The sequence below is a fragment of the Pseudophryne corroboree genome, unplaced genomic scaffold (assembly GCF_028390025.1).
Source record: "Pseudophryne corroboree isolate aPseCor3 unplaced genomic scaffold, aPseCor3.hap2 scaffold_90, whole genome shotgun sequence".
NCBI lineage: Eukaryota > Metazoa > Chordata > Amphibia > Anura > Myobatrachidae > Pseudophryne > Pseudophryne corroboree.
The window spans coordinates 1,988,180-2,002,322 of record NW_026970479.1 but is presented as its reverse complement, the minus strand read 5'-3'; the positions used below and the strand labels follow the sequence as shown (position 1 = coordinate 2,002,322).

The following is a 14,143-nucleotide window of genomic DNA, read 5'->3' as shown; positions in this document are numbered from 1 at the left end:
TTTACTTAAAGTACAATAACTTTTACCATTTTAATTTGTTTTAATAGTATATTGACAGTATTGTTTTCTTTCAAAAATCCAATTAATTTTCTTTACCCGATTATTAAAATGGTAATTGACAAAAACAAACTACATTGTCACCAGAAGAGCAATACAAAATGTACAAGTGATATATTAAAATCATCTTTCCAGCTTGAATTTCAATGATGCATTGGGGCAACGATTTTGTGAGAAACATCTTCACCCTTAAATAAAGATTTTCTTAATTCCTTACCTGTGTGCTAATTAGATATCACCTTGTTTTCACATTAAACAGACTTCCACATGAGAAAACAGCAAAGATGCAGTGGCGTTAATGTTTCCTGGTGTCAACCTGTATTATTTCCGTAGATATTGAAATGAGGATGCATCTTGCTGCCTTTCCAATGAAGCAAGTTTAATTTAGTAATAGGTGAAAAAACATCCCTACAAAGATGTTAATCAGATACTTGGCTTTGTGGACACTTTTCAGAGAACAAATTTGTTATCATAAAAATAAACCCAGAAAATGAAGAGCTGTTTAATCACTCAATTGGATTTTTCTGCCAGCATTTTTCTTTTTCTCTGCAACCCACTGCTAAATTGTGCTTCCTAGCTGTTTTTATAAAATCACTGAATCAAATCTAACTCTGATTACATCAGAGAAGGCCAGGTACCCTACACCATAACAGGGGTTTTCGAAATTTTGACTTGTCTACTTAAATATCACCAAAATCTGATCACAAGGTCAATTACGTCCCTGGGTGGGATTGAACCACCAACCTTTTGATTAATAGCTGAACACACTAACCGATTGCGCCACAGAGACACTTTGCAAAAAGTACATACTGACAAAGACTAATAAGCATTCATCTAGAACGTTTCCTAGAAAAACTTTAAAAAGTCAATAATCTGGAGAGTTTTTGTAAGATGTTTCTTCCAGCAACCAATGAAGAAACACATTGGTACTTTCGCATGATGAGTGAGTGCTTCAGGATCTCTTGCACTTACATGTGCAGCAGAGTACTGCACTGGAAGCATGCTGGGCCCATAACCCAGAGGTAGGCAGATTGAAACTATCCTTTGCTATATGCATTTTTTTTTTGTTCATTAAAGTAATCCAAAACTGGGATTGATATTTTAGCTTTTATTTTTACTTAAAGTACAATAACTTTTACCATTTTAATTTGTTTTAATAGTATATTGACAGTATTGTTTTCTTTCAAAAATCCAATTAATTTTCTTTACCCGATTATTAAAATGGTAATTGACAAAAACAAACTACATTGTCACCAGAAGAGCAATACAAAATGTACAAGTGATATATTAAAATCATCTTTCCAGCTTGAATTTCAATGATGCATTGGGGCAACGATTTTGTGAGAAACATCTTCACCCTTAAATAAAGATTTTCTTAATTCCTTACCTGTGTGCTAATTAGATATCACCTTGTTTTCACATTAAACAGACTTCCACATGAGAAAGCAGCAAGGATGCAGTGGCGTTAATGTTTCCTGGTGTCAACCTGTATTATTTCAGTAGATATTGAAATGAGGATGCATCTTGCTGCCTTTCCAATGAAGCAAGTTTAATTTAGTAATAGGTGAAAAACCATCACTACAAATATGTTAATCAGATACTTGGCTTTGTGGACACTTTTCAGAGAACAAATTAGTTAGCATAAAAATAAAGCCAGAAAATGAAGAGCTGTTTAATCACTCAATTGGATTTTTCTGCCAGCATATTTCTTTTTCTCTGCAACCCACTGCTAAATTGTGCTTCCTAGCTGTTTTTATAAAATCACTGAATCAAATCTAACTCTGATTACATCAGAGAAGGCCAGGTACCCTACACCATAACAGGGGGTTTGAAATTTTGACTTGTCTACTTAAAGATCACCAAAATCTGATAACAAGGTCAATTAAGTCCCTGGGTGGGATTGAACCACCAACCTTTTGGTTAATAGCCTTACACACTAACTGATTGCGCCACAGCGACACTTTGCAAAACTATATACTGACAAAGGCTAATAAGCATTCATCTAGAACGATTCCTAGAAACATTTTAAAAAGTCAATAATGTGGAGAGTTTTTGTAAGATGTTTCTTCCATCAACCAATGAAGAAACACATTGGTACTTTCCCATGATGAGTGAGTGCTTCAGGATCTCTTGCACTTACATGTGCAGCAGAGTACTGTAATGGAAGCATGCTGGGTCCATAACCCAGAGGTAGGCAGATTGAAACTATCCTCTGCTATATGCATTTTTTTTGTTAATTAAAGTAATCCAAAACTGGGATTGATATTTTTGCTCTTTTATTTTTACTTAAAGTACAATAACTTTTACCATTTTAATTTGTTTTAATAGTATATTGACAGTATTGTTTTCTTTCAAAAATCCAATTAATTTTCTTTACCCGATTATTAAAATGGTAATTGACAAAAACAAACTACATTGTCACCAGAAGAGCAATACAAAATGTACAAGTGATATATTAAAATCATCTTTCCAGCTTGAATTTCAATGATGCATTGGGGCAACGATTTTGTGAGAAACATCTTCACCCTTAAATAAAGATTTTCTTAATTCCTTACCTGTGTGCTAATTAGATATCACCTTGTTTTCACATTAAACAGACTTCCACATGAGAAAACAGCAAAGATGCAGTGGCGTTAATGTTTCCTGGTGTCAACCTGTATTATTTCCGTAGATATTGAAATGAGGATGCATCTTGCTGCCTTTCCAATGAAGCAAGTTTAATTTAGTAATAGGTGAAAAAACATCCCTACAAAGATGTTAATCAGATACTTGGCTTTGTGGACACTTTTCAGAGAACAAATTTGTTATCATAAAAATAAACCCAGAAAATGAAGAGCTGTTTAATCACTCAATTGGATTTTTCTGCCAGCATTTTTCTTTTTCTCTGCAACCCACTGCTAAATTGTGCTTCCTAGCTGTTTTTTTTATAAAATCACTTAATCAAATCTAACTCTGATTACATCAGAGAAGGCCAGGTACCCTACACCATAAGAGGGGGTTTGCAATTTTGACTTGTCTACTTAAATATCACCAAAATCTGATTACAAGGTCAATTACGTCCCTGGGTGGGATTGAACCACCAACCTTTTGATTAATAGCTGAACACACTAACCGATTGCGCCACAGAGACACTTTGCAAAAAGTCCATACTGACAAAGATTAATAAGCATTCATCTAGAACGTTTCCTAGAAAAACTTTAAAAAGTCAATAATCTGGAGAGTTTTTGTAAGATGTTTCTTCCAGCAACCAATGAAGAAACACATTGGTACTTTCGCATGATGAGTGAGTGCTTCAGGATCTCTTGCACTTACATGTGCAGCAGAGTACTGCAATGGAAGCATGCTGGGCCCATAACCCAGAGGTAGGCAGATTGAAACTATCCTTTGCTATATGCATTTTTTTTTTGTTCATTAAAGTAATCCAAAACTGGGATTGATATTTTAGCTTTTATTTTTACTTAAAGTACAATAACTTTTACCATTTTAATTTGTTTTAGTGCAAAAGGCATATCAGCAGTCAGCACTAACTGGTGACATGCCATTTGTACAAGTAAGCCATGTGTGACTAATATATAAACATACTTTATTAAATAACACCTCAAACTATCATACCCTGGATTCAAACCTATAACCTGTTGAATTCTAATCAAACACCCTACCCATGGAGCTACTTGATCCTGCATCTTTTCTAACCTCCAAAAACAGATTCAGTTGCATTTTCCAGCGTGTTTTGTTTGCGCCTTTGCAAATGTCTTACATCGACAAACTTATTTAGTACTATTTTGCAAATAGGGTTACATTGTCGCAACATTGTGTTCCCTAATTGCTTGATTTTTTAAATGCAACAATTGATAAAGACACCTGATAATTGCTCTGTGGAGTCTTATTTTGTGTTTTGTGTTTAGTCTTTAGATCTGAATTTGAATGTACTTGTGAACTAACTTAATTTCCTACTTCTAAATTCATTCCTAAATTCACTACTTACATGAATCCTGTAGTTGGGCATTTTGGGACTTCGATTGTGGGCATTGTTTTGTGTCCAGACCAGCAGCAGGTGGTGTGCATTTGCTGGAAAGGCATCGAAGACCTCCGATATGCTGCATCTCCTGATGTGTGTCTCCCTCAAGTGGCTGTCAGCAAATGCCTGCTAGACACCCCATTCCAAGCTGATTGTGACATCATGGAACATGCATCATAGAACAGGCATGCTAAAACATGGGTCTTCAACCTGCGACCCTCCAGCTGCTGTGGAACTACACATCCCAGCATGCCCTGCCTCAGTTTTAGCATACCTTAATAGCAAAACTGTGGCAGGGCATGCTGGGATGTGTAGTTTCACAGCAGCTGGAGGGCCACAGGATGAAGACCCATGTGCTAGAGCCAAGCCGCAGGTACATTGAATGCTAGCAAGCTGAATATTTAAATCCTTTTTGTTCCGCAGCATTCCAATGCGGAAGATTCCATGGAACCAGAGATCCTTCCATTGAGAAGGACATGCTGCCTGGATGACTACACTGTGCAAATTAAATCACGGAGCCAGTTGGCTTGTGGGTGGCTCTGGTGACTGGGTGGTTGGGTGGGTGGTGTGTCGGAAGTGGAGCGCATGCAAATGATTGTGTATCATCCAGCTAGTGAGAGAGAAAACTCATGCAGGAGTGTGCCTGCTTGTCAGTGGGTTATGCACCTTGCCAGACGTTAAATCTACATAGAGCAGCTGGAGGGGACAAGAGCAGGTTTGCAAAATATAGATAGAAGAGCATATATGCTGGCGCATTCTCCATGATTGTGTCAGCTTATGTTTTGGTGCACTGCACTTTCCTCCACTAAGTTTTAGCCATTTTTGTTAAGCTCAAGTGTAGTTGCTTCTCGGCCTTTTGGCTGTGATCTTGTATCGTGGTTGAAGGGTCTGCTGGAGGGAGGGATTGTTTTCTTCATTGGCGAAAGACCAAAGATATTCCAGGATGGAAGGCTTGGGAACACTATCTGTTTTTCAGTTGTGGAAGAGCACAGAGGTCGGATTGGACTACATTCTATAGTAAAGGATATCTTTCTATTTATTGACCCTCCCCTTATATGTGTCTGTGTTACAATAAAGCTTCGGTTTTGTGAATCCCTCACCCTCTTACACTCCACACCCATAGCCTTATTAACTGTTGTATTATTGTATAGTTTAAATGTATAGTGCAGTTCATGATTTATAGTGTAGGCTGGCCTGTGCTGTAGTTCTGGAACTGTACTATACCGTCAGCATTTGTATTGTGTTTTGGCTGTGCTGCAACACTGTACTTATGTGTGTAATGTTTATGTATGTTTTTTTAATGTCAATAAAAACTGCTTTTTCAAGCCAATATCTGAAAACAATCAATGTTTATCTTTGATGGCAATAAAAGTGGTATGATATTTGATGCTTTTGAAAGGCAATATCTGATATGTCCCCTATCTGGGAACCATATATTAAATGGCTTTTCAGAAAAGGGAGATGGGAGAAGAGCTTTCAGTACTTGTAGGACCGATGCACATAAAGAAGCAAAAAAACATACATAAACATTACACACATAAGTACCGCGTTGCGGCAATGCCAAAACACAATAGAAATGCTGACGGTATAGTACAGTTCAAGAACTACAGCACAGGCCAGCCTACACTATAAATCATGAACTGCACTATACATTTAAACTGTACAATAATACAACAGTTAATAAGGCTATGGGTGTGGAGTGTAAGAGGGTGAGGGAATCACAAGCCCGAAGCTTTATTGAAAGACTGACACATATAAGGGGAGGATTAATAAATAGAAAGACATCCTTTACTATAGAATGTAGTCCAATCCGGTCTTTCAACTCTTCCACAATTGAAAAACGGATAGTGTTCCCAAGCCTTCCATCCTGGAATATCTTTGGTCTTTCGCCAATGAAGAAAGCAATCCCTCCCTCCAGCAGACCCTTCAACCACAATACAAGATCACAGCCAAAAGGCCGAGAAGCAACTACACTTGAGCTTAACAAAAATGGCTAAAACTTAGTGGAGGAAAGTGCAGTGCACCAAAACATAAGCTGACACAATCATGGAGAATGCGCCAGCATATATGCTCTTCTATCTATATTTTGCAAACCTGCTCTTGTCCCCTCCAGCTGCTCTATGTAGATTTAACGTCTGGCAAGGTGCATAACCCACTGACAAGCAGGCACACTCCTGCATGAGTTTTCACTCTCACTAGCTGGATGATACACAATCATTTGCATGTGCTCCACCTCCGACACACCACCCACCCAACCACCCAGTCACCAGAGCCACCCACAAACCAACTGGCTCCGTGATTTAATTTGCACAGTGTAGTCATCCAGGCAGCATGTCCTTCTCAATGGAAGGATCTCTGGTTCCATGGAATCTTCCGCATTGGAATGCTGCGGAACAAAAAGGATTTAAATATTCAGCTTGCTAGCATTCAATGTACCTGCGGCTTGGCTCTAGCACATGGGTCTTCATCCTGTGGCCCTCCAGCTGCTGTGAAACTACACATCCCAGCATGCCCTGCCACAGTTTTGCTATAAGGTATGCTAAAACTGAGGCAGGGCATGCTGGGATGTGTAGTTCCACAGCAGCTGGAGGGTCGCAGGTTGAAGACCCATGTTTTAGCATGCCTGTTCTATGATGCATGTTCCGTGATGTCACAATCAGCTTGGAATGGGGTGTCTAGCAGGCATTTGCTGACAGCCACTTGAGGGAGACACACATCAGGAGATGCAGCATATCGGAGGTCTTCGATGCCTTTCCAGCAAATGCACACCACCTGCTGCTGGTCTGGACACAAAACAATGCCCACAATCGAAGTCCCAAAATGCCCAACTACAGGATTCATGTAAGTAGTGAATTTAGGAATGAATTTAGAAGTAGGAAATTAAGTTAGTTCACAAGTACATTCAAATTCAGATCTAAAGTCTAGGTAGGCCTCACGTCTTGGCAGCCGCCAGCATTTAAAAATGCCTTGATTAGAGGTACGGAATTAAATGTAGATAAGAAGTAGACACAAAATAAGGCTCCGCAGAGCAGTTATCAGGTGTTTTTATCAATTGTTGCATTTAAAAAATCAAGCAATTAGGTTGCAACAATGTAACCCTATTTGCAAAATAGTACTAAATAAGTTTGTCGATGTAAGACATTTGCAAAGGCGCATCCAAAACACGCTGGAAAATGCAACTGAATCTGTTTTTGGAGGCTAGAATAGGAAATGTGCATCGGTCCTACAAGTACTGAAAGCTCTTCTCCCATCTCCCTTTTCTGAAAAGCCATTTAATATATGGTTCCCAGATAGGGGACATATCAGATATTGCCTTTCAAAAGCAGCAAATATCATACCACTTCTATTGCCATCAAAGATAAACATTGATTGTTTTCAGATATTGGATTGAAAAAGCAGTCTTTATTGACATAAAGAAGCAAAAAAACATACATAAACATTACACACATAAGTACTGTGTTGCAGCACAGCCAAAACACAATACAAATGCTGTCGGTATAGTACAGTTCAAGAACTACAGCACAGGTCAGCCTACACTATAAATCATGAACTGCACTATACATTTAAACAATACAATAGTTAATAAGGCTATGGGTGTGGAGTGTAAGAGGGTGACGGAATCACAAGCCCAAAGCTTTATTGAAAGACAGACACATATAAAGGGAGGATTAATAAATACAAAGATACCCTTTACTATAGAATGTAGTCCAATCCGGTCTTTCAACTCTTCCACAACTGAAAAACGGATAGTGTTCCCAAGCCTTCCATCCTGGAATATCTTCAGTCTCTCGCCAATGAAGAAAACAATCCCTCCAGCAGGCTCTTCAACCACAATACAATATCACAGCCAAAAGAGCGAGAAGCAACTACACTTGCGTTTAAACAAAATGGCTAAAACTTAGTGGAGGAAAGTGCAGTGCACCAAAACATAAGCTGACACAATCATGGAGAATGCGCCAGCATATATGCTCTTCTGTCTATATTTTCCAAACCTGCTCTTGTCCCCTCCAGTTGCTCCATGTAGATTTGACGTCTGGCAAGGTGCATAACTCACTGACAAGCAGGCACACTCCTACATGAGTTTTCTCTCTCACTAGCTGGATGATACACATTCATTTGCATGTGCTCCACCTCCGACACACCGCCCACCCAACCACCCAGTCACCAGAGCCACCCACAAGCCAACTGGCTCCGTGATTTAATTTGCACAGTGCAGTCATCCAGGCAGCATGTCCTTCTCAATGGAATAATCTCTGGTTCCATGGAATCTTCCGCATTGGAATGCTGCGGAACAAAAAGGATTTAAACATTCAGCTTGCTAGCATTCAATGTACCTGCGGTTTGGTTCTAGCACATGGGTCTTCATCCTGTGGCCCTCCAGCTGCTGTGAAACTACACATCCCAGCATGCCCTGCCACAGTTTTGCTTTTAAGGTATGCTAAAACTGAGGCAGGGCATGCTGGGATATGTAGTTCCACAGCAGCTGGAGGGTCGCAGGTTGAAGACCCATGTTCTAGCATGCCTGTTCTATGATGCATGTTCCGTGATGTCACAATCAGCTTGGAATGGGGTGTCTAGCATGCATTTGCTGACAGCCACTTGAGGCAGACACACATCAGGAGATGCAGCATATCGGAGGTCTTCGATGCCTTTCCAGCAAATGCACACCACCAGCTGCTGGTCTGGACACAAAACAATGCCCACAATTGAAGGCTCAAAATGCCCAACTACAGGATTAATGTAAGTAGTGAATTTAGGAATGAATTTAGAAGTAGGAAATTAAGTTAGTTCACAAGTACATTCAAATTCAGATCTAAAGACTAGGTAGGCCTCACGTCCTGGCAGCACCCAGCATTTAAAAATGCCTTGATTATAGGTAGGGAATTAAATGTAGATAAGAAGTAGACACAAAAGAAGACTCCACAGAGCAATTATCAGGTGTCTTTATCAATTTTTGCATTTAAAAAATCAAGCAATTAGGGAACACAATGTTGCGACAATGTAACCCTATTTGCAAAATAGTACTAAATAAGTTTGTCGATGTAAGACATTTGCAAAGGCGCAAACAAAACACGCTGGAAAATGCAACTGAATCTGTTTTTGGAGGTTAGAATAGATGCAGGATCAAGTAGCTCAATGGGTAGGGTGTTTGATTAGAATTTAACAGGTTTTAGGTTTGAATCCTGGGTATGATAGTTTGAGGTGTTATTTAATAAAGTATGTTTATATATTAGTCACACATGGCTTACTTGTTGAGGAAGTCTCCGGTTGCTAGGAGACGAAACGCGTTGACGCCCACTTCTTTGAAAGTACTCTCCGACTGCTATTCACCGCTATCTCAAACAGCTCCCGCACACCGCTGTAAATGCACCCGGCTCTCTTCAGCTGAATCCCACGCCTTCTGCCACGGAGGTCTAGATTGCTGAGCAGCACTACGGGTGATCGCACAAGACCCCACCAAACAGCACAAGCATCAACCCCAACGGGGACCTGCTACTGTGTATCGGGTGAGTCTGGTCTGACCTCCGCCGTGAGGACTACACACCCTTTCAAAATCAAGTAGCCGTAGAGCGTTACAGCGGGCAGCATTGACGGGAGAGTGGGGACACATTTATCTCCCAGCGGGGCTGTTTTGCACAGTACTATCCAGCAATAAGTTTACCACGTGTAACATTACCAAACGGAACCGTCAGGAACCAACACGGGGGTAATTATACCCAAGCTATTGCTGTCTTAATAAGACTCTAATTACTGTGAACTATATGCGGGACATTTATTCCTATAACACACTGGGACGCCAGTGCAATACTATATACTAATAGCTACTAGAAGAGTAACGTTTTATTCTTTATTATTAAGTGTTTAATTATACCGTTATTCTGGGAGAGTAACGGTTTACACCCTGTTACCATGTGTTTATAAACATCTAATTATATTGTTATACAAAGTGTAATTTTTAGTGCTGAATTTCAAGTCTTTTTAACTACCTATCTACTACTAATTAAATTTTATACATAAAAGCTATTTAATTACTCAGATTTGTATAATAAATATTATATGTTGACAATCTTAGATATAAAAAAATATTAATATACAAAGTCTCACTGAGTTATTTATTCGACATGACAGACCACACGTAATATAATTGTAAGGTGTCTCTAAAGCGCAGAGTTATTCTCTTTTGTGTTCTTACTTGTACAAATGGCATGTCACCAGTTAGTGCTGACTGCTGATATGCCATTTACACAAACATGCCATGTGTGACTGTATATGCATTTAAGGAGGGCACCCCTGCAATACCACAAACCATTGAGTGTCAAGTATACTAGATATATCTTCATATCTCATGTGCTTTCTCTGAGACCAATCTTGTTATGCCCCTTCCCCACAAGGCATGCGCCTTTTGTCCATATTGCAAAAATGGGGGGGAGGGCATATAATTCTCTGTCACAGGGCACCAAAAAGTCTAGTTATGGCTCTGGTATGCATTATGTAATCTGGCAGACCATCTCTCCAACACTGGCTGGTTGGAATAGAAATCCGGTTATCTATGTGAGCAAATGACCATCAACGATTTACTCTCAAACACTAAAAAATGGACAAAAATGGTCCCCTAAACAAATTGGTTAAATTTTGGGTTTAACCAATTTGTGTAATGACCATTTTTGACCACTTTTCTAGTGTTTGGGAGCAAATGGTTAATTGACATTTGCTCCTATACATTACCAGATTTTCATTCCAACCATCCAGACTGGATAGATAGCCTGACAGATAATTGTGTAGTGTACGCCCAGGATAACTGTTAGTCATGCTTTATTTTATGGCGGCACATAAATGGGTGGACAGATCCAGGGCAAGCACTGCCCACTCATGCATAGTTGTCAACTGATGTGAAGTTCCAGGGGGCAATCTCAGTTATAAAGGGAAGTATCTGGAAATTGTCCCTAGTTAAAAAAAAAAAAAAATTTGATCAACTCCATTTATTTAGTATGATATCCCAGGTGATAGGATGCCGGCAGTCAGAACAACATACTTTATTAAATAACACATCTCAAACTACCATACCCAGGATTCAAACCTATAACCTGTTGAATTCTAATCAAACACCCTACCTATTGAGCTATTTGATCCTGCATAAAAATTGTGAACATTATATGAAGCTATTGGTACTTTGCAAAAAAAAAGAATCAGCATTACAACGCAGCAGATCCATGCAGTTTGCAGCCACACACTACATGTATCTGCTCAGCCACAATGCTGATTATTTCTTCACAAAGTACAAGGTGAGCTCCAAACAGAATTCTCTAGCTTAGAATTATACCTTTCTTTGCCAAACCTAGAAGTCGGGCCCCCCACCCTGGGATCCCCCAGAGGGAGGCCTGCACCGTCATGCGGCAGGCTTGTCCGTTTTGGAAGCAGGCTGATGGGCAGCCCAGGATTGCTTCAGTCTGGGCTTGGCAGGTCTGGAAACATGAGCTTGCTTTGGGTATGCCTGACCTTGGGTACGCTTTACCTGGAGGATGAAAGGGCCAAGAAAAGTACTTTTAGCCTTCTGCGTGGTAGGAGTCATACTAGGTAGGCAAGCTGTTTTAGCAGTAGCCAGATCAGCTACAATCTTATTGAGGTCTTCTCCAAAAGGAGATTCAACTGAGGCAGCACAAGGGAACTCTCATCTGGGGACAACAACTGCAGGGAGAACACATATTTTCAGATGAACATGGTAGGGCAGAAGGCTGCCTAATACTGAAGCACCCCCAAACAACAAATCAAATGCAACTTACTTGACAGAGATGTGCCTGAGCAACGGCCCTCCCCAGCCCTATCCCAAATCATACTTATTTTGCATAGGAGATACCATGGTCATGAAGATTGTTCTCCCAGGGTTAGGTTCATTCATTGCATTCTGGGTATGCTGACCCCTGTGATTTCCCCAAATGTGGGAAACTCGACTGCATTATTTGTGGTAGTGGGGGACTGTATTTGTGCTTTCCTCTGGTCAGCTCTGGTAAAATTCAGATTTCTTTGTCTCAGATCTTCCTCTAGCCTTGTTCTTCTTTCGAGAGTTCCCTTGTGCTGCCTCAGTTGGATCTCCTTCACTTGACAGGGGGGTGCCCGAGCAGCGACCCTCCCCAGCTCTAGCCCAACTCCTACTTACCTGCCAGGTGAGATACTATGATCATGAAGTTGCTTCTCCCAGGGCAAGGCTCACCCATTGCACTCTGGGTGTGCTGCCCCTGCGATTTCCCCAAATGTGGGAAACTTGACTGCATAATTTGAGTTTTCCCTGGTCGGCTCTCATGTAATTCAGATCTCTTTGTCTCAGGTCTCTCTCCAGCCTAGTTTGCTGTCTGGTTCCACTTCTTTTTTCTTGAGCCCCTCCCTTCTATACCCTTGTGCACTATCCTGACTTCTCCTCCCGTCTGCTTACTTTGTGCCTCCCAATGCACAATGCAAACTACGGGTAGTGCTGCAGGGCCCACACCCTTTTACTTGCTTTACAGAGCAGCTCTGGAGCTGTTACAGTGCCCAGCTGCTGCAAGAAATCAGCTTGAATGCTTCAGGGGCTGGGGAATGGCCAACATGAGCCCCACACCGAAGGAGGGTGGGGGTGCTTAATGCCAACTAGGGGTCATCCAAGCACCACAAAAGGCCTCCATGCCCTGCACGCTCCTTTTCTCTTTTCATATGCAGACAAGGGTTGAAGCCACCTTTGACCCACTGCTTGGATGACATCACCATATTCAAATCCATCTGCTGCAGGCCATCCCCCAGGAATGCTTGCACTAGTTGTTACATTTGGTTTGTTGTTTGGGGGTGCTTCAGTATTAGGCAGCCTTCTGCCACCCCATGTTCATCTGAAAATATGTGTTCTCCCTGCAGTTGTTGTCCCCAGATGAGAGTTCCCTTGTGCTGCCTCAGTTGAATCTCCTTTACTTGACAGAGATGTGCCTGAGCAGCGGCCCTCCCCAGCCCTATCCCAAATCATACTTATTTTGCATAGGAGATACTATTGTCATGAAGATTGTTTTCCCAGGGTGAGGTTCATTCATTGCATTCTGGGTATGCTGACCCCTGTGATTTCCCCAAATGTGGGAAACTCGACTGCATTATTTGTGGTAGTGGTGGACTGTGTTTGTGCTTTCCTCTGGTCAGCTCTGGTAAAGTCAGATTTCTTTGTCTCAGATCTTCCTCTAGCCTTGTTCTTCTTTTGAGAGTTCCCTTGTGCTGCCTCAGTTGGATCTCCTTCACTTGAAAGGTAGTGCCCGAGCAGCGACCCTCCCCAGCTCTAGCCCAACTCCTACTAACCTGCCAGGTGAGATACTATGATCATGAAGGTGCTTCTCCCAGGGCAAGGCTCACCCATTGCACTCTGGGTGTGCTGCCCCTTGCGATTTCCCCAAATGTGGGAAACTTGACTGCATAATTTGTGTTTCCCCTGGACGGCTCTCGTATAATTCAGATCTCTTTGTCTCAGGTCTCTCTCCAGCCTAGTATGCTGTCTGTTTCCACTTCTCTTTTCTTGAGCCCCTCCCTTCTATAACCTTGTGCACTATCCTGACTTCTCCTCCCGTCTGCTTACTTTGTGCCTTCCAATGCACAATGCAAACTACAGGTAGTGCTGCAGGGCCCACACCCTTTTACTTGCCTTACAGAGCAGCTCTGGAGCTGTTACAGTACCCAGCTGCTGCAAGAAATCAGCTTGAATGCTTCAGGGGCTGGGGCATGGCCAACATGAGCCCCACACCGAAGGAGGGTGGGGGTGTTTAATGCGAACTAGGGGTCATCCAAGCGTCGCAAAAGGCCGCCATGCCCTGCATATCCCTTTTCTCTTTTCATAAGCAGACGAGGGTTGAAGCCAACTTTGACCCACTGCTTGGATGACATCACTTGCTGCCTTTCCAATGAAGCAAGTTTAATTTAGTAATAGGTGAAAAACCATCCCTACAAAGGTGTTAATCAGATACTTGGCTTTGTGGACACTTTTCAGAGAACAAATTAGTTAGCATAAAAATAAAGCCAGAAAATGAAGAGCTGTTTAATCACTCAATTGGATTTTTCTGCAAGCGT

General features: G+C 41.3%; 4 non-coding genes across 4 annotated transcripts; all 4 read left to right on the top strand.

The window, feature by feature from the left end:
• The first annotated feature begins 11,906 nt into the window (after positions 1-11,906).
• On the top strand, positions 11,907-12,070 carry LOC135044758 (U1 spliceosomal RNA). Its single transcript, XR_010237298.1, has one exon. It is a non-coding gene; the product is annotated as a U1 spliceosomal RNA (small nuclear RNA).
• A 152-nt stretch (positions 12,071-12,222) lies between these two features.
• LOC135044417 (U1 spliceosomal RNA) lies at positions 12,223-12,385 on the top strand. The gene has a single exon (XR_010237021.1). It is a non-coding gene; the product is annotated as a U1 spliceosomal RNA (small nuclear RNA).
• A 674-nt stretch (positions 12,386-13,059) lies between these two features.
• On the top strand, positions 13,060-13,223 carry LOC135044983 (U1 spliceosomal RNA). The gene has a single exon (XR_010237519.1). It is a non-coding gene; the product is annotated as a U1 spliceosomal RNA (small nuclear RNA).
• Positions 13,224-13,373: 150 nt separating this feature from the next.
• Positions 13,374-13,537, top strand: LOC135045162 (U1 spliceosomal RNA). The gene has a single exon (XR_010237691.1). It is a non-coding gene; the product is annotated as a U1 spliceosomal RNA (small nuclear RNA).
• Positions 13,538-14,143: the final 606 nt, after the last annotated feature.